We start from the raw sequence: 21983 nt of genomic DNA on the forward strand, positions 1-21983 counted from the left end.
CCATCTATTTAGCAAATGCCCTTGTTATCAACAGCAGCCTTTTAAACTCACCTGAGCTAACAGGTATGTGCGCTGGTTACTCTGCTGCGCTTAAAATTTCTTTTTTGGTTTGCTACAACGCCTTTTCTGAAACGTTGTCTCCTTCTGCTGGAACACTGACTTCTTTCATTTAATGCCTGCAGACTATAAAAGAGAACCCAACCCAAAAAGTTTGGTTGATTAGTCTGTGGCATTCTGTTAAACTGTTGCTTATGGCGGTCTCTGTGAGCTTCTCAGCGACATTCAGCCAGCCAGGTATCCTGCCTGCAGTAGATGGAATGTGGCAATGGAACGCTGGCTGCGCGTGTCATAATAGGCTCTGAGCCTTTATATACCTGTGCACAGCAGCAGCCACCTTCAGTCTGCTGATGGACAGCCAGCAGCAGCAGCAGCAGGAGAGGTATGTAATCAGGAGCCCTCCTGCTAAGGGTAGACAGCTGCTCGTTCCACCCCACCCCCCGCCTTAATTGGTTCTCCTCCCTTCCAACGGTGTTGAGGCGGGTGGGAACAGCAGGGGGTGAAGGTGCTGTGTTTAAAGAGGTGGAGTTATGCAGATCTAAAACGCGTGGATTGCAGCAGCAACAAGCCGAAAAGTGCAGGCATGTAAGGGATCTAGAGGTTGACAACATGTCTTCTTAACGGGAGTCCAGGAGCTCATCTCTACAAATGGACTTTTCAGGATCCTTGGGTGGCTCCGTAGTTTGAAACCAATTCTGGTTATCGCTTCTCGGCCTTTTGGCTAAGATCAAGTGTAGTATCTGTTCTTATCAGTTTAATATCTGATACGTCCCCTATCTGGGGACCATATATTAAATGGATTTTTAGAACAGGGAGATGGAAAAAGAGCTTGCTCTGTCCACTCCACGCATTGACCTGGTATTGCAGTATCTCCAGGACCGGTGCACCCCTTCTTTAATGCAGTTTCTAAAATCAGAAAGAATTGAATTCAATGTTTTTTGTTCATTTTGCTTGTTTGTCGGATTTTGGGATGGACTCTTTGGCTTTGCTTTTCTTCTCCTCATTGGATTTTTCATGTTCAAAGTTGCAGAAGCCAGATTACAAGCTCATTTTGGTTCAACTTCAGCAACTGTGCATTGCATTGCCATGTAATGTGATGCAATGCTATCTTTCTAGCTCTCCCTTTTTACTTCCTTTTGGATAACCAGACATATTAGGCAAGCATTTTGGAGCTTTCACCTAAATAACTACAGGTGGTGAGATAAGCTGCACAATATAATTGACCTTTCAGTATATTGTTGCACACACACCATCTATTTAGCAAATGCCCTTGTTATCAACAGCAGCCTTTTAAACTCACCTGAGCTAACAGGTATGTGCGCTGGTTACTCTGCTGCGCTTAAAATTTCTTTTTTGGTTTGCTACAATGCCTTTTCTGAAACGTTGTCTCCTTCTGCTGGAACACTGACTTCTTTCATTTAATGCCTGCAGACTATAAAAGAGAACCCAACCCAAAAAGTTTGGTTGATTAGTCTGTGGCATTCTGTTAAACTGTTGCTTATGGCGGTCTCTGTGAGCTTCTCAGCGACATTCAGCCAGCCAGGTATCCTGCCTGCAGTAGATGGAATGTGGCAATGGAACGCTGGCTGCGCGTGTCATAATAGGCTCTGAGCCTTTATATACCTGTGCACAGCAGCAGCCACCTTCAGTCTGCTGCTGGACAGCCAGCAGCAGCAGCAGCAGGAGAGGTATGTAATCAGGAGCCCTCCTGCTAAGGGTAGACAGCTGCTCGTTCCACCCCACCCCCCCGCCTTAATTGGTTCTCCTCCCTTCCAACGGTGTTGAGGCGGGTGGGAACAGCAGGGGGTGAAGGTGCTGTGTTTAAAGAGGTGGAGTTATGCAGATCTAAAACGCGTGGATTGCAGCAGCAGCAAGCCGAAAAGTGCAGGCATGTAAGGGATCTAGAGGTTGACAACATGTCTTCTTAACGGGAGTCCAGGAGCTCATCTCCACAAATGGACTTTTCAGGATCCTTGGGTGGCTCCGTAGTTTGAAACCAATTCTGGTTATCGCTTCTCGGCCTTTTGGCTAAGATCAAGTGTAGTATCTGTTCTTATCAGTTTAATATCTGATACGTCCCCTATCTGGGGACCATATATTAAATGGATTTTTAGAACAGGGAGATGGAAAAAGAGCTTGCTCTGTCCACTCCACGCATTGACCTGGTATTGCAGTATCTCCAGGACCGGTGCACCCCTTCTTTAATGCAGTTTCTAAAATCAGAAAGAATTGAATTCAATGTTTTTTGTTCATTTTGCTTGTTTGTCGGATTTTGGGATGGACTCTTTGGCTTTGCTTTTCTTCTCCTCATTGGATTTTTCATGTTCAAAGTTGCAGAAGCCAGATTACAAGCTCATTTTGGTTCAACTTCAGCAACTGTGCATTGCATTGCCATGTAATGTGATGCAATGCTATCTTTCTAGCTCTCCCTTTTTACTTCCTTTTGGATAAACAGACATATTAGGCAAGCATTTTGGAGCTTTCACCTAAATAACTACAGGTGGTGAGATAAGCTGCACAATATAATTGACCTTTCAGTATATTGTTGCACACACACCATCTATTTAGCAAATGCCCTTGTTATCAACAGCAGCCTTTTAAACTCACCTGAGCTAACAGGTATGTGCGCTGGTTACTCTGCTGCGCTTAAAATTTCTTTTTTGGTTTGCTACAATGCCTTTTCTGAAACGTTGTCTCCTTCTGCTGGAACACTGACTTCTTTCATTTAATGCCTGCAGACTATAAAAGAGAACCCAACCCAAAAAGTTTGGTTGATTAGTCTGTGGCATTCTGTTAAACTGTTGCTTATGGCGGTCTCTGTGAGCTTCTCAGCGACATTCAGCCAGCCAGGTATCCTGCCTGCAGTAGATGGAATGTGGCAATGGAACGCTGGCTGCGCGTGTCATAATAGGCTCTGAGCCTTTATATACCTGTGCACAGCAGCAGCCACCTTCAGTCTGCTGCTGGACAGCCAGCAGCAGCAGCAGCAGGAGAGGTATGTAATCAGGAGCCCTCCTGCTAAGGGTAGACAGCTGCTCGTTCCACCCCACCCCCCGCCTTAATTGGTTCTCCTCCCTTCCAACGGTGTTGAGGCGGGTGGGAACAGCAGGGGGTGAAGGTGCTGTGTTTAAAGAGGTGGAGTTATGCAGATCTAAAACGCGTGGATTGCAGCAGCAGCAAGCCGAAAAGTGCAGGCATGTAAGGGATCTAGAGGTTGACAACATGTCTTCTTAACGGGAGTCCAGGAGCTCATCTCCACAAATGGACTTTTCAGGATCCTTGGGTGGCTCCGTAGTTTGAAACCAATTCTGGTTATCGCTTCTCGGCCTTTTGGCTAAGATCAAGTGTAGTATCTGTTCTTATCAGTTTAATATCTGATACGTCCCCTATCTGGGGACCATATATTAAATGGATTTTTAGAACAGGGAGATGGAAAAAGAGCTTGCTCTGTCCACTCCACGCATTGACCTGGTATTGCAGTATCTCCAGGACCGGTGCACCCCTTCTTTAATGCAGTTTCTAAAATCAGAAAGAATTGAATTCAATGTTTTTTGTTCATTTTGCTTGTTTGTCGGATTTTGGGATGGACTCTTTGGCTTTGCTTTTCTTCTCCTCATTGGATTTTTCATGTTCAAAGTTGCAGAAGCCAGATTACAAGCTCATTTTGGTTCAACTTCAGCAACTGTGCATTGCATTGCCATGTAATGTGATGCAATGCTATCTTTCTAGCTCTCCCTTTTTACTTCCTTTTGGATAAACAGACATATTAGGCAAGCATTTTGGAGCTTTCACCTAAATAACTACAGGTGGTGAGATAAGCTGCACAATATAATTGACCTTTCAGTATATTGTTGCACACACACCATCTATTTAGCAAATGCCCTTGTTATCAACAGCAGCCTTTTAAACTCACCTGAGCTAACAGGTATGTGCGCTGGTTACTCTGCTGCGCTTAAAATTTCTTTTTTGGTTTGCTACAATGCCTTTTCTGAAACGTTGTCTCCTTCTGCTGGAACACTGACTTCTTTCATTTAATGCCTGCAGACTATAAAAGAGAACCCAACCCAAAAAGTTTGGTTGATTAGTCTGTGGCATTCTGTTAAACTGTTGCTTATGGCGGTCTCTGTGAGCTTCTCAGCGACATTCAGCCAGCCAGGTATCCTGCCTGCAGTAGATGGAATGTGGCAATGGAACGCTGGCTGCGCGTGTCATAATAGGCTCTGAGCCTTTATATACCTGTGCACAGCAGCAGCCACCTTCAGTCTGCTGATGGACAGCCAGCAGCAGCAGCAGCAGGAGAGGTATGTAATCAGGAGCCCTCCTGCTAAGGGTAGACAGCTGCTCGTTCCACCCCACCCCCCGCCTTAATTGGTTCTCCTCCCTTCCAACGGTGTTGAGGCGGGTGGGAACAGCAGGGGGTGAAGGTGCTGTGTTTAAAGAGGTGGAGTTATGCAGATCTAAAACGCGTGGATTGCAGCAGCAACAAGCCGAAAAGTGCAGGCATGTAAGGGATCTAGAGGTTGACAACATGTCTTCTTAACGGGAGTCCAGGAGCTCATCTCCACAAATGGACTTTTCAGGATCCTTGGGTGGCTCCGTAGTTTGAAACCAATTCTGGTTATCGCTTCTCGGCCTTTTGGCTAAGATCAAGTGTAGTATCTGTTCTTATCAGTTTAATATCTGATACGTCCCCTATCTGGGGACCATATATTAAATGGATTTTTAGAACAGGGAGATGGAAAAAGAGCTTGCTCTGTCCACTCCATGCATTGACCTGGTATTGCAGTATCTCCAGGACCGGTGCACCCCTTCTTTAATGCAGTTTCTAAAATCAGAAAGAATTGAATTCAATGTTTTTTGTTCATTTTGCTTGTTTGTCGGATTTTGGGATGGACTCTTTGGCTTTGCTTTTCTTCTCCTCATTGGATTTTTCATGTTCAAAGTTGCAGAAGCCAGATTACAAGCTCATTTTGGTTCAACTTCAGCAACTGTGCATTGCATTGCCATGTAATGTGATGCAATGCTATCTTTCTAGCTCTCCCTTTTTACTTCCTTTTGGATAACCAGACATATTAGGCAAGCATTTTGGAGCTTTCACCTAAATAACTACAGGTGGTGAGATAAGCTGCACAATATAATTGACCTTTCAGTATATTGTTGCACACACACCATCTATTTAGCAAATGCCCTTGTTATCAACAGCAGCCTTTTAAACTCACCTGAGCTAACAGGTATGTGCGCTGGTTACTCTGCTGCGCTTAAAATTTCTTTTTTGGTTTGCTACAATGCCTTTTCTGAAACGTTGTCTCCTTCTGCTGGAACACTGACTTCTTTCATTTAATGCCTGCAGACTATAAAAGAGAACCCAACCCAAAAAGTTTGGTTGATTAGTCTGTGGCATTCTGTTAAACTGTTGCTTATGGCGGTCTCTGTGAGCTTCTCAGCGACATTCAGCCAGCCAGGTATCCTGCCTGCAGTAGATGGAATGTGGCAATGGAACGCTGGCTGCGCGTGTCATAATAGGCTCTGAGCCTTTATATACCTGTGCACAGCAGCAGCCACCTTCAGTCTGCTGCTGGACAGCCAGCAGCAGCAGCAGCAGGAGAGGTATGTAATCAGGAGCCCTCCTGCTAAGGGTAGACAGCTGCTCGTTCCACCCCACCCCCCGCCTTAATTGGTTCTCCTCCCTTCCAACGGTGTTGAGGCGGGTGGGAACAGCAGGGGGTGAAGGTGCTGTGTTTAAAGAGGTGGAGTTATGCAGATCTAAAACGCGTGGATTGCAGCAGCAGCAAGCCGAAAAGTGCAGGCATGTAAGGGATCTAGAGGTTGACAACATGTCTTCTTAACGGGAGTCCAGGAGCTCATCTCCACAAATGGACTTTTCAGGATCCTTGGGTGGCTCCGTAGTTTGAAACCAATTCTGGTTATCGCTTCTCGGCCTTTTGGCTAAGATCAAGTGTAGTATCTGTTCTTATCAGTTTAATATCTGATACGTCCCCTATCTGGGGACCATATATTAAATGGATTTTTAGAACAGGGAGATGGAAAAAGAGCTTGCTCTGTCCACTCCACGCATTGACCTGGTATTGCAGTATCTCCAGGACCGGTGCACCCCTTCTTTAATGCAGTTTCTAAAATCAGAAAGAATTGAATTCAATGTTTTTTGTTCATTTTGCTTGTTTGTCGGATTTTGGGATGGACTCTTTGGCTTTGCTTTTCTTCTCCTCATTGGATTTTTCATGTTCAAAGTTGCAGAAGCCAGATTACAAGCTCATTTTGGTTCAACTTCAGCAACTGTGCATTGCATTGCCATGTAATGTGATGCAATGCTATCTTTCTAGCTCTCCCTTTTTACTTCCTTTTGGATAAACAGACATATTAGGCAAGCATTTTGGAGCTTTCACCTAAATAACTACAGGTGGTGAGATAAGCTGCACAATATAATTGACCTTTCAGTATATTGTTGCACACACACCATCTATTTAGCAAATGCCCTTGTTATCAACAGCAGCCTTTTAAACTCACCTGAGCTAACAGGTATGTGCGCTGGTTACTCTGCTGCGCTTAAAATTTCTTTTTTGGTTTGCTACAATGCCTTTTCTGAAACGTTGTCTCCTTCTGCTGGAACACTGACTTCTTTCATTTAATGCCTGCAGACTATAAAAGAGAACCCAACCCAAAAAGTTTGGTTGATTAGTCTGTGGCATTCTGTTAAACTGTTGCTTATGGCGGTCTCTGTGAGCTTCTCAGCGACATTCAGCCAGCCAGGTATCCTGCCTGCAGTAGATGGAATGTGGCAATGGAACGCTGGCTGCGCGTGTCATAATAGGCTCTGAGCCTTTATATACCTGTGCACAGCAGCAGCCACCTTCAGTCTGCTGCTGGACAGCCAGCAGCAGCAGCAGCAGGAGAGGTATGTAATCAGGAGCCCTCCTGCTAAGGGTAGACAGCTGCTCGTTCCACCCCACCCCCCGCCTTAATTGGTTCTCCTCCCTTCCAACGGTGTTGAGGCGGGTGGGAACAGCAGGGGGTGAAGGTGCTGTGTTTAAAGAGGTGGAGTTATGCAGATCTAAAACGCGTGGATTGCAGCAGCAGCAAGCCGAAAAGTGCAGGCATGTAAGGGATCTAGAGGTTGACAACATGTCTTCTTAACGGGAGTCCAGGAGCTCATCTCCACAAATGGACTTTTCAGGATCCTTGGGTGGCTCCGTAGTTTGAAACCAATTCTGGTTATCGCTTCTCGGCCTTTTGGCTAAGATCAAGTGTAGTATCTGTTCTTATCAGTTTAATATCTGATACGTCCCCTATCTGGGGACCATATATTAAATGGATTTTTAGAACAGGGAGATGGAAAAAGAGCTTGCTCTGTCCACTCCACGCATTGACCTGGTATTGCAGTATCTCCAGGACCGGTGCACCCCTTCTTTAATGCAGTTTCTAAAATCAGAAAGAATTGAATTCAATGTTTTTTGTTCATTTTGCTTGTTTGTCGGATTTTGGGATGGACTCTTTGGCTTTGCTTTTCTTCTCCTCATTGGATTTTTCATGTTCAAAGTTGCAGAAGCCAGATTACAAGCTCATTTTGGTTCAACTTCAGCAACTGTGCATTGCATTGCCATGTAATGTGATGCAATGCTATCTTTCTAGCTCTCCCTTTTTACTTCCTTTTGGATAAACAGACATATTAGGCAAGCATTTTGGAGCTTTCACCTAAATAACTACAGGTGGTGAGATAAGCTGCACAATATAATTGACCTTTCAGTATATTGTTGCACACACACCATCTATTTAGCAAATGCCCTTGTTATCAACAGCAGCCTTTTAAACTCACCTGAGCTAACAGGTATGTGCGCTGGTTACTCTGCTGCGCTTAAAATTTCTTTTTTGGTTTGCTACAATGCCTTTTCTGAAACGTTGTCTCCTTCTGCTGGAACACTGACTTCTTTCATTTAATGCCTGCAGACTATAAAAGAGAACCCAACCCAAAAAGTTTGGTTGATTAGTCTGTGGCATTCTGTTAAACTGTTGCTTATGGCGGTCTCTGTGAGCTTCTCAGCGACATTCAGCCAGCCAGGTATCCTGCCTGCAGTAGATGGAATGTGGCAATGGAACGCTGGCTGCGCGTGTCATAATAGGCTCTGAGCCTTTATATACCTGTGCACAGCAGCAGCCACCTTCAGTCTGCTGCTGGACAGCCAGCAGCAGCAGCAGCAGGAGAGGTATGTAATCAGGAGCCCTCCTGCTAAGGGTAGACAGCTGCTCGTTCCACCCCACCCCCCGCCTTAATTGGTTCTCCTCCCTTCCAACGGTGTTGAGGCGGGTGGGAACAGCAGGGGGTGAAGGTGCTGTGTTTAAAGAGGTGGAGTTATGCAGATCTAAAACGCGTGGATTGCAGCAGCAGCAAGCCGAAAAGTGCAGGCATGTAAGGGATCTAGAGGTTGACAACATGTCTTCTTAACGGGAGTCCAGGAGCTCATCTCCACAAATGGACTTTTCAGGATCCTTGGGTGGCTCCGTAGTTTGAAACCAATTCTGGTTATCGCTTCTCGGCCTTTTGGCTAAGATCAAGTGTAGTATCTGTTCTTATCAGTTTAATATCTGATACGTCCCCTATCTGGGGACCATATATTAAATGGATTTTTAGAACAGGGAGATGGAAAAAGAGCTTGCTCTGTCCACTCCACGCATTGACCTGGTATTGCAGTATCTCCAGGACCGGTGCACCCCTTCTTTAATGCAGTTTCTAAAATCAGAAAGAATTGAATTCAATGTTTTTTGTTCATTTTGCTTGTTTGTCGGATTTTGGGATGGACTCTTTGGCTTTGCTTTTCTTCTCCTCATTGGATTTTTCATGTTCAAAGTTGCAGAAGCCAGATTACAAGCTCATTTTGGTTCAACTTCAGCAACTGTGCATTGCATTGCCATGTAATGTGATGCAATGCTATCTTTCTAGCTCTCCCTTTTTACTTCCTTTTGGATAAACAGACATATTAGGCAAGCATTTTGGAGCTTTCACCTAAATAACTACAGGTGGTGAGATAAGCTGCACAATATAATTGACCTTTCAGTATATTGTTGCACACACACCATCTATTTAGCAAATGCCCTTGTTATCAACAGCAGCCTTTTAAACTCACCTGAGCTAACAGGTATGTGCGCTGGTTACTCTGCTGCGCTTAAAATTTCTTTTTTGGTTTGCTGCAATGCCTTTTCTGAAACGTTGTCTCCTTCTGCTGGAACACTGACTTCTTTCATTTAATGCCTGCAGACTATAAAAGAGAACCCAACCCAAAAAGTTTGGTTGATTAGTCTGTGGCATTCTGTTAAACTGTTGCTTATGGCGGTCTCTGTGAGCTTCTCAGCGACATTCAGCCAGCCAGGTATCCTGCCTGCAGTAGATGGAATGTGGCAATGGAACGCTGGCTGCGCGTGTCATAATAGGCTCTGAGCCTTTATATACCTGTGCACAGCAGCAGCCACCTTCAGTCTGCTGCTGGACAGCCAGCAGCAGCAGCAGCAGGAGAGGTATGTAATCAGGAGCCCTCCTGCTAAGGGTAGACAGCTGCTCGTTCCACCCCACCCCCCGCCTTAATTGGTTCTCCTCCCTTCCAACGGTGTTGAGGCGGGTGGGAACAGCAGGGGGTGAAGGTGCTGTGTTTAAAGAGGTGGAGTTATGCAGATCTAAAACGCGTGGATTGCAGCAGCAGCAAGCCGAAAAGTGCAGGCATGTAAGGGATCTAGAGGTTGACAACATGTCTTCTTAACGGGAGTCCAGGAGCTCATCTCCACAAATGGACTTTTCAGGATCCTTGGGTGGCTCCGTAGTTTGAAACCAATTCTGGTTATCGCTTCTCGGCCTTTTGGCTAAGATCAAGTGTAGTATCTGTTCTTATCAGTTTAATATCTGATACGTCCCCTATCTGGGGACCATATATTAAATGGATTTTTAGAACAGGGAGATGGAAAAAGAGCTTGCTCTGTCCACTCCACGCATTGACCTGGTATTGCAGTATCTCCAGGACCGGTGCACCCCTTCTTTAATGCAGTTTCTAAAATCAGAAAGAATTGAATTCAATGTTTTTTGTTCATTTTGCTTGTTTGTCGGATTTTGGGATGGACTCTTTGGCTTTGCTTTTCTTCTCCTCATTGGATTTTTCATGTTCAAAGTTGCAGAAGCCAGATTACAAGCTCATTTTGGTTCAACTTCAGCAACTGTGCATTGCATTGCCATGTAATGTGATGCAATGCTATCTTTCTAGCTCTCCCTTTTTACTTCCTTTTGGATAAACAGACATATTAGGCAAGCATTTTGGAGCTTTCACCTAAATAACTACAGGTGGTGAGATAAGCTGCACAATATAATTGACCTTTCAGTATATTGTTGCACACACACCATCTATTTAGCAAATGCCCTTGTTATCAACAGCAGCCTTTTAAACTCACCTGAGCTAACAGGTATGTGCGCTGGCTACTCTGCTGCGCTTAAAATTTCTTTTTTGGTTTGCTACAATGCCTTTTCTGAAACGTTGTCTCCTTCTGCTGGAACACTGACTTCTTTCATTTAATGCCTGCAGACTATAAAAGAGAACCCAACCCAAAAAGTTTGGTTGATTAGTCTGTGGCATTCTGTTAAACTGTTGCTTATGGCGGTCTCTGTGAGCTTCTCAGCGACATTCAGCCAGCCAGGTATCCTGCCTGCAGTAGATGGAATGTGGCAATGGAACGCTGGCTGCGCGTGTCATAATAGGCTCTGAGCCTTTATATACCTGTGCACAGCAGCAGCCACCTTCAGTCTGCTGCTGGACAGCCAGCAGCAGCAGCAGCAGGAGAGGTATGTAATCAGGAGTAGTGTTGAGCCACCCCCGTAGTGTTCGGGTTCGGTTCGGTTCGTCGAACACCGGGATGTTCGAGGAACTGTTCGTCGAACTGTTCGTCGAACACCTTAGAACACCGTCGAACACCGTTAAAACCAATGGCAGGCAAACAAAAACACATAGAAACACATAGAAAACACCTGCAAATGTGTCCAAAAGCTGACAAACTGCTCAGAAGACACTCTCTTTAAAAAAGCCGGCCGGCAAATTCAGCAGCGGCATACACCGGTACCCGACAATTTAGACAAGAAGGAATAGAGCATCACACATAGATTAGATAGATAGAAACATGTCAGTCACACATATAAGAAGCACAGTGACAGTGTTGGTTACTGCACTTGTCATTTAGTGTAAAGGATTTATTAAAAAAAATATTAGTGTTTTCATGCACCGTCTCTTTAAAAAAGCCGGCCGGCAATTCAGCATCTGTACCCGACAATTTAGAACAGAAAGAATAGAGCTTCACACATAGATTAGATAGATAGAAACATGTCAGTCACATATATAATAAGTACAGTGATAGTGTTGCTTACTGTACTTGTCATTTAGTGTAAAGGATTTATTTAAAAAAATAATAGTGTTTTCATGCACTGTCTCTTTAAAAAAGCCGGCCGGCAATTCAGCAGCGGTACCCGACAATTTAGAACAGAAAGATAGAGCATCACACATAGATTAGATAGATAGAAACATGTCAGTCACATATATATGAAGTACAGTGATAGTGTTGGTTACTGTACTTGTCATTTAGTATTAAAATAAAGGATTTATTATTAAAAAAATTGGCGTGGGGTTCCCCTTAATTTTAGGCTCTAGCGGAGGTTAAGCAGACGGCTGGGGCAGATGTTTGAAGCCTGGGAAGGGGGTAATACCCACGGAGCTTCCCAGGCTACTAATATCAGCCCCCAGCTGAATACATAGCCTTTACTAGCTATTAAAATGGGGGACACCCCAAAAAAAATGACGTGGGGTCCCCCCTAATTTAATAGCTAGCAAAGGCTAGGCAGACAGCTGGGGGCTGATATTAATAGCCCAGGAAGGGAGCCATGAATATTGGCCCCCTCCCAGGCTAGAAACACCAGCCGTCAGCCGCCCCAGAAATGGCGCATTCATAGGATGCGCCAATTCTGGCACTTAGCCTCGCTCTTCCACGCTGCCCTGGTGCGGTGGCAGGGGGTAATAGGGTTGGGGTTGATGTCAGCTTATAATGCCAGCTGACATCAAGCCCAGGTTAGTAATGGAGAGGCGTCTATAAGACACCCCCATTACTAACCCCATAGTCAAAGTTAAAAAAAACACAAACACCCAGAATAAAGTCCTTTAATTGAAATAAAGACACAGTCCTTTATTGTTCTAAATTAAACCATACTTACCGTCACGCCCATTCCAGCTGAAGCCAACGATCTCCTGCAATAAAAGAAAAATAATAAAGCAACCTCATCCTTACCTTTCCATGGTTCCCACGACAGCTTCAGCTCTGCTACATCGAGATGACAGGCTGGACCGCAGCAGAACGCTGCCATCCAGCCTGTCATCCCGCAGACACTGAGAAGCGTAGGCTTGCTTGCGCTGCTCAGCGTCTCTCTGTGACGACATCCAGATGAGCCGAGTTCATGTCCAATGAACTCGGCTCACCTCATTCACGTCACTGACAGCGTGGGAAAATTCTCACGCTGAAGCGCTGATTGCAGGAGAATTTTCCCACGCTGTCAGTGACGTGCAGGAGGTGAGCTGAGTTCATTGGACATGAGCTCACCTCATGCACATCACTGACAGCGTGGGAGAATTCTCCTGCACTCAGCACTTCAGCGTGAGAATTTTCCCACGCTGTCAGTGACGTGCATGAGGTGAGCCGAGTTCATCGGACATGACCTCGGCTCATCTGGATGCCGTCACAGCGAGACACTGAGGAGCGCAAGCATGCCTGCGCTTCTCAGTGTCTGCGGGATGACAGACTGGATGGCAGCGTTCTGCTGCGGTCCAGCCAGTCATCTCGATGTAGCAGAGCTGAAGCTGTCGTGGGAACCATGGAAAGGTAAGGATGAGGTTGGTTTATTATTTTTCTTTTATTGCAGGAGATCGTTGGCTTCAGCTGGAATGGGTGTGATGGTAAGTATGGTTTAATTTAGAACAATAAAGAATTGTGTCTTTATTTCAATTAAAGGACTTTATTCTGGGTATTGTGTTTTTTTTAAATACTTTACTAGAAATTCATGGCGGTCATGTCTAATACTGGCGTGACCCCATGAATTTTGGGCTTGGGGCCAGCTGATAATACCAAGCTGGCCCTAACCCCTTTATTACCCAGTGAGCCACCGCACCAGGGCCCTGGATGAGTTGGGTACAGCGCCAGAAGATGGCGCTTCTATGAACGCGCCATTTTCCGGGGTGGCTGCGGACTGCAATTTGTAGCGGGGGGGGGCCCAGAAAGCTTGGGCCTCCCTGCGCTGCAGATTCCAGCCCCCAGCTGCCTAGTTGTACCTGGCTGGACACAAAAATAGGGCGAAGCCCCACGTACTTTTTTTTTAATTATTTCATGAAATTCATGAAATAATTAAGAAAAAAAGGCCTTCCCTATATTGTTGTGTCCGGCCAGGTACAAATAGGCAGCTGGTGGTTGGGGGCAGCCCGTTCCTGCCTGCTGTACCTGGCTGGACACAAATATTGTGCGAAGCCCCACTTCAATTTTTTTTAATTATTTCATGAAATTCATGAAATAATTAAGAAAAAAAGGGCTTCCCTATATTGTTGTGTCCGGCCAGGTACAAATAGGCAGCTGGTGGATGGGGGCAGCCCGTTCCTGCCTGCTGTACCTGGCTGGACACAAATATAGTGCGAAGCCCCACTTAAATTTTTTTAAATTATTTCAGGAAATTCATGAAATAATTTTAAAAAAATTGACGTGGGGTTTCGCACTATATTTGTGTCCAGCCAGGTACAGCAGGCAGGAACGGGCTGCCCCCAACCACCAGCTGCCTATTTGTACCTGGCCGGACACAACAATATAGGGAAGCCCTTTTTTCTTAATTATTTCATGAAATAATTTAAAGAAAATTGACGTGGGGCTTCGCCCTGTTTTTGTGTCCAGCCAGGTACAACTAGGCAGCTGGGGGCTGGAATCCGCAGCACAGGGAGGCCCAAGCTTTCTGGGCCACCCCCGCTGCAAATTGCAGTCCGCAGCCACCCCGGAAAATGGCGCGTTCATAGAAGCGCCATCTTCTGGCGCTGTACCCAACTCATCCAGGGCCCTGATGCGGTGGCTCACTGGGTAATAAAGGGGTTAGGGCCAGCTTGGCATTATCAGCTGGCCCTAAGCCCGAAATTCATGGGGTCACGCCAATATTAGACATGACCACCATGAATTTCTAGTAAAGAATTTAAAAAAAACACAACACCCAGAAAAAAGTCCTTTAATTGAAATAAACACACAATTCTTTATTGTTCTAAATTAAACCATACTTACCATCACGCCCATTCCAGCTGAAGCCAACGATCTCCTGAAATAAAAGAAAAATAATAAAGCAACATCATCCTTACCTTTCCATGGTTCCCATGACAGCTTCAGCTCTGCTACATCGAGATGACAGGCTGGACCGCAGCAGAACGCTGCCATCCAGTCTGTCATCCCGCAGACACTGAGAAGCGCAGGCTTGCTTGCGCTCCACAGTGTCTCTCTGTGAGGGCATCCAGATGAGCCGAGTTAATGTCCAATGAACTCGGCTCACCTCATGCACGTCACTGACAGCGTGGGAAAATTCTCCTGCACTCAGCGCTTCAGCGTGGGAGAATTCTCACACTGAAGCGCTGAGTGCAGGAGAATTCTCCCACGCTGTCAGTGACGTGCAGGAGGTGAGCTGAGTTCATTGGACATGAGCTCACCTTATGCACGTCACTGACAGCGTGGGAAAATTCTCCTGCACTCAGCGCTTCAGCTTGAGAATTTTCCCACGCTGTCAGTGACGTGCATGAGGTGAGCCGAGTTCATTGGACATGAACTCGGCTCATCTGGATGTCGTCACAGAGAGACGCTGAGCAGCGCAAGCAAGCCTGCGCTTCTCAGTGTCTGCGGGATGAGAGGCTGGATGGCAGCGTTCTGCTGCGGTCCAGCCTGTCATCTCGATGTAGCAGAGCTGAAGCTGTCGTGGGAACCATGGAAAGGTAAGGATGAGGTTGCTTTATTATTTTTCTTTTATTGCAGGAGATCGTTGGCTTCAGCTGGAATGGGCGTGACGGTAAGTATGGTTTAATTTAGAACAATAAAGGACTGTGTCTTTATTTCAATTAAAGGACTTTATTCTGGGTGTTTGTGTTTTTTTTAACTTTGACTATGGGGTTAGTAATGGGGGTGTCTTATAGACGCCTCTCCATTACTAACCTGGGCTTGATGTCAGCTGGCATTATAAGCTGACATCAACCCCAACCCTATTACCCCCTGCCACCGCACCAGGGCAGCGTGGAAGAGCGAGGCTAAGTGCCAGAATTGGCGCATCCTATGAATGCGCCATTTCTGGGGCGGCTGACGGCTGGTGTTTCTAGCCTGGGAGGGGGCCAATATTCATGGCTCCCTTCCTGGGCTATTAATATCAGCCCCCAGCTGTCTGCCTAGCCTTTGCTAGCTATTAAATTAGGGGGGACCCCACGTCATTTTTTTTGGGGGGTCCCCCATTTTAATAGCTAGTAAAGGCTATGTATTCAGCTGGGGGCTGATATTAGTAGCCTGGGAAGCTCCGTGGGTATTACCCCCTTCCCAGGCTTCAAACATCTGCCCCAGCCGTCTGCTTAACCTCCGCTAGAGCCTAAAATTAAGGGGAACCCCACGCCAATTTTTTTAATAATAAATCCTTTATTTTAATACTAAATGACAAGTACAGTAACCAACACTATCACTGTACTTCATATATATGTGACTGACATGTTTCTATCTATCTAATCTATGTGTGAAGCTCTATTCTGTCTGTTATAAATTGTCGGGTACCGCTGCTGAATTGCCGGCCGGCTTTTTTAAAGAGACGGTGCATGAAAACACTATTATTTTTTTTGATAAATCCTTTACGCTAAATGACAAGTACAGTAAGCAGCACTTTCACTGTACTTCGTATATATGTGGCTGACATGTTTATATCTATCTAATCTATGTGTGAAGCTCTATTCTTTCGGTTCTAAATTGTCGGGTACAGGTGTATGCCGCTGCTGAATTGCCGGCTTTTCATGTTTCACTGTTGGCACTGTTCCCATCGATTTGGGCAATCACTGTAATGCCACAACCACCATGGCTGTGGCATTACAGTGAGTGGCAGACAATCCATGCAGGACACGCTTTTGGTGCACGAACAGTTATCGAACATAACCTCGAACAGCCGAATTTTTTGCAAATCGTTCGGGTTCGTCGAACAACTCGAACACCGCCCAAAACAGCTCGAATTTGAGATTGGCGAACAGTTCTAGTCGAACACCGCTCATCTCTAATCAGGAGCCCTCCTGCTAAGGGTAGACAGCTGCTCGTTCCACCCCACCCCCCGCCTTAATTGGTTCTCCTCCCTTCCAACGGTGTTGAGGCGGGTGGGAACAGCAGGGGGTGAAGGTGCTGTGTTTAAAGAGGTGGAGTTATGCAGATCTAAAACGCGTGGATTGCAGCAGCAGCAAGCCGAAAAGTGCAGGCATGTAAGGGATCTAGAGGTTGACAACATGTCTTCTTAACGGGAGTCCAGGAGCTCATCTCCACAAATGGACTTTTCAGGATCCTTGGGTGGCTCCGTAGTTTGAAACCAATTCTGGTTATCGCTTCTCGGCCTTTTGGCTAAGATCAAGTGTAGTATCTTTCGAAAAGGCGGTTTTGGATGTTGGCCGCCCTAGTAGATTGATACATTATGCACACTGGGGTTTAGGCGCTTGTTAGTACGCCAGGTGGCTAATATAGTCATCTGGTGGAAAGCATGGCCCCCCAGGATCGACGCCATTGGGCCGGGAAAGATCGAAAGCCCGAAGTGTGAAGTGCCCCAGGAGTGGTGACCCTGGGGTGCCTTAACTCACTGGGATTGGGAACCCCACTTGAGTTTATGGCACATTTGCACAAGCACTTCAAATTTTCTTTCTTCGCACACACCCTTATTCCGGGCCTTCTGGCCTTAGGATGGGGAATTTTTCAATTCCCGGTCGAAGGTCCGGGCAGTATTATACTGTGAAACCTTCACTATTTATTTAATTTCTTTGTCACTGTGTGTCCACTTATTCACGTGTGTCACGTCCTACTAGGATTTTGTCGGGATGCGGTTCCCTTATGGGTTCCTCTCTTGGCAGGTCTAGGGGGGGAGTGTGTGGCCATCAGGTTCCGCTCCCCCCTGAACCCCCCTGGCTCTCCTCTTTCGGGAGGAGAGCGTTGTTGGCTCCCCTCTTCCGGGAGGGGAGCACAGTCTTTGGCTCCCAGTGCCTTGCTCGGGTGAGAACTCGGGCAGGTGCTGGGGGTAAGATTGGGTCGCCTCTGGCTTCGGCTGGAGGTGGCTTTTTGTCCCTGTTCCTCGCTGTGGCCTTTTGGCTCGGAGGGACGGGGAATGGTTTGGGGGACCCTTCTCCTTTTGGAGAGGGTTTCAAGAAGACATGCATCCTAGTGCACTTTTTTTGTGGCACTTGTCACTTTTTTAAGCGCACTCGGGTTTTGTACACGAATTCGGGCTTTCGATAAAAAAAAAAATCTGTTCTTATCAGTTTAATATCTGATACGTCCCCTATCTGGGGACCATATATTAAATGGATTTTTAGAACAGGGAGATGGAAAAAGAACTTGCTCTGTCCACTCCACGCATTGACCTGGTATTGCAGTATCTCCAGGACCGGTGCACCCCTTCTTTAATGCAGTTTCTAAAATCAGAAAGAATTGAATTCAATGTTTTTTGTTCATTTTGCTTGTTTGTCGGATTTTGGGATGGACTCTTTGGCTTTGCTTTTCTTCTCCTCATTGGATTTTTCATGTTCAAAGTTGCAGAAGCCAGATTACAAGCTCATTTTGGTTCAACTTCAGCAACTGTGCATTGCATTGCCATGTAATGTGATGCAATGCTATCTTTCTAGCTCTCCCTTTTTACTTCCTTTTGGATAAACAGACATATTAGGCAAGCATTTTGGAGCTTTCACCTAAATAACTACAGGTGGTGAGATAAGCTGCACAATATAATTGACCTTTCAGTATATTGTTGCACACACACCATCTATTTAGCAAATGCCCTTGTTATCAACAGCAGCCTTTTAAACTCACCTGAGCTAACAGGTATGTGCGCTGGTTACTCTGCTGCGCTTAAAATTTCTTTTTTGGTTTGCTACAATGCCTTTTCTGAAACGTTGTCTCCTTCTGCTGGAACACTGACTTCTTTCATTTAATGCCTGCAGACTATAAAAGAGAACCCAACCCAAAAAGTTTGGTTGATTAGTCTGTGGCATTCTGTTAAACTGTTGCTTATGGCGGTCTCTGTGAGCTTCTCAGCGACATTCAGCCAGCCAGGTATCCTGCCTGCAGTAGATGGAATGTGGCAATGGAACGCTGGCTGCGCGTGTCATAATAGGCTCTGAGCCTTTATATACCTGTGCACAGCAGCAGCCACCTTCAGTCTGCTGCTGGACAGCCAGCAGCAGCAGCAGCAGGAGAGGTATGTAATCAGGAGCCCTCCTGCTAAGGGTAGACAGCTGCTCGTTCCACCCCACCCCCCGCCTTAATTGGTTCTCCTCCCTTCCAACGGTGTTGAGGCGGGTGGGAACAGCAGGGGGTGAAGGTGCTGTGTTTAAAGAGGTGGAGTTATGCAGATCTAAAACGCGTGGATTGCAGCAGCAGCAAGCCGAAAAGTGCAGGCATGTAAGGGATCTAGAGGTTGACAACATGTCTTCTTAACGGGAGTCCAGGAGCTCATCTCCACAAATGGAATTTTCAGGATCCTTGGGTGGCTCCGTAGTTTGAAACCAATTCTGGTTATCGCTTCTCGGCCTTTTGGCAAGATCAGTGGTGGTTTTCTGCTGCTGGTGTTGTTTGGAGGGCAGTTGTGACTGGGGTTCCCCCTTGTGGGGCCCTAGTGTGCGATTGAGCGGCGATTGTGTTTATCTGCTGTAAAAATGGTGGAGAAAACACGTGGATTAGAGGACTCGGTCCGTCTGAAGGTGGCTGCAGGTCATGAAGGAGAAATCGGTTTGGACCAAGTTTGCGTTGATGTCTTGAAGAACATTAATGGCTTGAAGGTAACGGATGTATTGGCACTGCAGGATTTTCAGAAACAAGGAATTTATGATATCACTTTTGTTTCTTTGAGTATTTGCCAGAGAGTCTACATGGAGTTGGTACGAATGAAGGAAGAAAAGGAATTGAAATGCCTAGAGTTTATTGCACTGGAACCTCTGTTCCAGCAGACATATAAGTATGTGGTTGTGCACATGTATAACCCTAAAGTTCCGGATGAGACTGTTTCCAATTTTTTAGCTCGGTATTGTAGTGAGGTTAAATTTTTGGGAAGAATGAAGAACAAATACAATTATCTAAATGGCAAGAGGAGATATGTTGTAAAACTGAGACCGGATGATAGAGCTATTGGGGGTGCCAAGAGCATTCCTGCACAGTTTTCTATCGGAGGAGAAAGGGGATTTTGTTTTTATAATGGACAGATGGAATATTGTAGGAAGTGTCATGAGTTTGGACATGTTCAGAAAGATTGTCCAGTGCAAGGTGATGTTTGTAGAGGTTGTGGGAAATCTGGGCATGTTGCAAGTGGTTGCCCAATGAATAAGGTGTGTGATTTGTGTGGACATGCAGATCACCTTGCAAGGAAATGTAGATTGTGGGCTCAGATTCCTAGGTCACAGGTGGACGCTGAAGAGAGGCAGAAGAAGACTCGGCAGGAAAGTGGGGAGGAGGGCGAAGGCTCAGACTCAGAGGGGGAAAGCCAAAAACAAGATGGTGGTAGGGGAAGAGACCATGCGGTGCCCAAGATGGAGGAAAAGGGGCGGAGCCAGAAGAAAGTTGGTTTGAGGGAGGGGCTGGAAGTAATAAACAAAGTAGCTGATGTGCATGGCCCGGGTGATGGGATGGATTTGTCTAATATGGCGGAGTCAGTGAATCCTGTTTTGGGAAGAGATGGGGGTGAGGAAATGGAGGTTTTGGAGGAGGAGGATTCTGATTCGGATGGAACTATAACCCCTCAGCAGCGTGATAGGGTTAACAGTGATTGGAGTGAAAATGAGGAGGAAGATGATGGCAAGGAGGAGAGTTATGCCTCCGTGATTAAAAGAAGTAAGGTGGAGGGGTGTTGGTCTGGGGGGCAGGAAGATCCAGTCTCCCTAAGACCAGGTTATTCTAACAGGGACTCGAGTTCTGAGTCGCCTGATATACGTAGAAAAGTGGGTGGCAGGAGTGGGTTTTCTCCTGGTTCATGATGGATCGGGTATGGTGGAGATTTTTTCCTGTTGTTATGATGGCGTTGTGTGTTGCTTCTCTGAATGTACGAGGGATTGGTTCTGCTTGTAGGAGAGCAGGGATACTGGAGTACATTGAGAGTGTGAATGCAGATATTGTCTGTCTGCAGGAATGTGTAATTAAATCTGCCCCGCATGAGAGTGAGTGGAATAAGGGGCAATCTTTTTGGTCCCCATGCTCAGAAAACAGGAATGAAGGGGTGGGCATTTTACTGTGTAATTCCAGTCTAAAGGTTTTAGAGTTTAAAGTAATCATACCTGGGAGATGTTTGTTTTTATTAGTGGATTTTTTAGGTCAGCGGGTACGGGTTTTTAATGTTTATGCCCCTGCTGATAAACAAGCAAGAGTTGGGTTTTTGGAGTCTCTAAAGTTGTTTTTACCAGGCAGAGACTTCACTATAGTGGCTGGAGATTTTAATTGTGTCAGATCCGCAAAAGATCGTAAGAGCTCTACGGAAGGTAGGACTGATGTTACGTCTAATATTTTAAATCAGATTGTGCAGGATTTACGCTACACGGATGCTGGTCTGATGGTTGGGCCAAGTGATAAGTTCACATACATATCAGATAGTGGACGTAGTGTTTCCCGAATTGACTATGTTTTTATGTCTGAAGGGATTAAGGTGGCCAAGTGCAACCACGTGATGACGACTTTTTCTGACCACAAGATGATAGTGGTAGATCTGTGTATAGCTGAGTCCCTGGCTTTTGGAAAGGGACTCTGGAAGCTGAACGTAAGCCTGCTGGAAGAGGAGAGTGTTAAGGTTGGTTTTAATAAAGTGTTTTTGTCTTGTGTGTCTGAACAGCACCTTTTTAAAGATTTGCTAGAGTGGTGGGACTGGGCTAAGGAGAAATTTGCATGTTATTTTAAAGGGGTGTGTTTTAGGAGAGCGAAAGCCAAAAGGGATCATGATGCTGCTGTTATTTCAAAATTGGAAGTACTCCATAAGTTTAAGAGAGCGGGGATGGAGGTGGATAAAGAGATTGCAGATTTGAAGGACGAACTGAAGAAGATACTTATTGAAAAAGGGAAGACTATTATGTTTAAGGCAAAAATAAAGCACATGGAGGAAAATGAGCAATGTTCGAGATACTTTTTTAAAAAATGTTTTAAACCTAAAGGGGTTTTTAAGTCTGTTTTTTCTCCTGCAGGGGAGGTATCTGGGGATGAGATGATTGGCAGTATTCTTTCCTTTTATGAAACACTCTTCTCTAACGATAGTAGAGCCAGTGATGCGGAAATTAATGATTATTGCAAAGTATTAACTAATAATATTCCTGAGGAGAAAATTGGGTTTTTAAGTGAGGAGGTTGGGAAAGATGAAATTAGACGGGCAGTGGATGGCTTGGCGAAAGGCAAGACGCCAGGCTGTGATGGTCTTCCTGCTGAATTTTATGTTAGATTTTGGGATATTATAGGTGTGGAGTTTTCCCGGGTGGTGCAATATGGTTTTACTCATGGGATTTTATCGGTTTCTATGCGTAGGGGGATTGTTACGCTGATTCATAAGAAAGGGGACATGAGGGATATTAAAAATTGGAGGCCCATAACATTGTTAAACAGTGATTACAAAATTATTTCTAAAATTGTGGCTGGTAGACTGGCAGATG

The 21983-nt window shown here is 45.6% G+C and overlaps 9 non-coding genes and 1 pseudogene across 9 annotated transcripts; all 10 read left to right on the forward strand.

Annotated features, from left to right (window-relative positions):
• Positions 1–758: 758 nt before the first annotated feature.
• LOC141223582 (U2 spliceosomal RNA) lies at positions 759–949 on the forward strand. The gene has a single exon (XR_012291150.1). It is a non-coding gene; the product is annotated as a U2 spliceosomal RNA (small nuclear RNA).
• Positions 950–2065: 1116 nt separating this feature from the next.
• On the forward strand, positions 2066–2256 carry LOC141223583 (U2 spliceosomal RNA). The gene has a single exon (XR_012291151.1). It is a non-coding gene; the product is annotated as a U2 spliceosomal RNA (small nuclear RNA).
• A 1115-nt stretch (positions 2257–3371) lies between these two features.
• Positions 3372–3562, forward strand: LOC141223584 (U2 spliceosomal RNA). Its single transcript, XR_012291152.1, has one exon. It is a non-coding gene; the product is annotated as a U2 spliceosomal RNA (small nuclear RNA).
• A 1115-nt stretch (positions 3563–4677) lies between these two features.
• Positions 4678–4868, forward strand: LOC141223701 (U2 spliceosomal RNA). The gene has a single exon (XR_012291263.1). It is a non-coding gene; the product is annotated as a U2 spliceosomal RNA (small nuclear RNA).
• A 1115-nt stretch (positions 4869–5983) lies between these two features.
• LOC141223585 (U2 spliceosomal RNA) lies at positions 5984–6174 on the forward strand. The gene has a single exon (XR_012291153.1). It is a non-coding gene; the product is annotated as a U2 spliceosomal RNA (small nuclear RNA).
• Positions 6175–7289: 1115 nt separating this feature from the next.
• Positions 7290–7480, forward strand: LOC141223586 (U2 spliceosomal RNA). The gene has a single exon (XR_012291154.1). It is a non-coding gene; the product is annotated as a U2 spliceosomal RNA (small nuclear RNA).
• A 1115-nt stretch (positions 7481–8595) lies between these two features.
• On the forward strand, positions 8596–8786 carry LOC141223588 (U2 spliceosomal RNA). The gene has a single exon (XR_012291156.1). It is a non-coding gene; the product is annotated as a U2 spliceosomal RNA (small nuclear RNA).
• A 1115-nt stretch (positions 8787–9901) lies between these two features.
• On the forward strand, positions 9902–10092 carry LOC141223589 (U2 spliceosomal RNA). Its single transcript, XR_012291157.1, has one exon. It is a non-coding gene; the product is annotated as a U2 spliceosomal RNA (small nuclear RNA).
• Positions 10093–16705: 6613 nt separating this feature from the next.
• Positions 16706–16797, forward strand: LOC141223808 (U2 spliceosomal RNA; annotated as a pseudogene).
• A 789-nt stretch (positions 16798–17586) lies between these two features.
• On the forward strand, positions 17587–17769 carry LOC141223764 (U2 spliceosomal RNA). Its single transcript, XR_012291320.1, has one exon. It is a non-coding gene; the product is annotated as a U2 spliceosomal RNA (small nuclear RNA).
• The last annotated feature ends 4214 nt before the right edge of the window (positions 17770–21983 follow it).

This window comes from Phyllobates terribilis, unplaced genomic scaffold (genome assembly GCF_046119375.1).
Source record: "Phyllobates terribilis strain yellow unplaced genomic scaffold, ASM4611937v1 Scaffold_377__1_contigs__length_1856515, whole genome shotgun sequence".
Lineage (NCBI taxonomy): Eukaryota > Metazoa > Chordata > Amphibia > Anura > Dendrobatidae > Phyllobates > Phyllobates terribilis.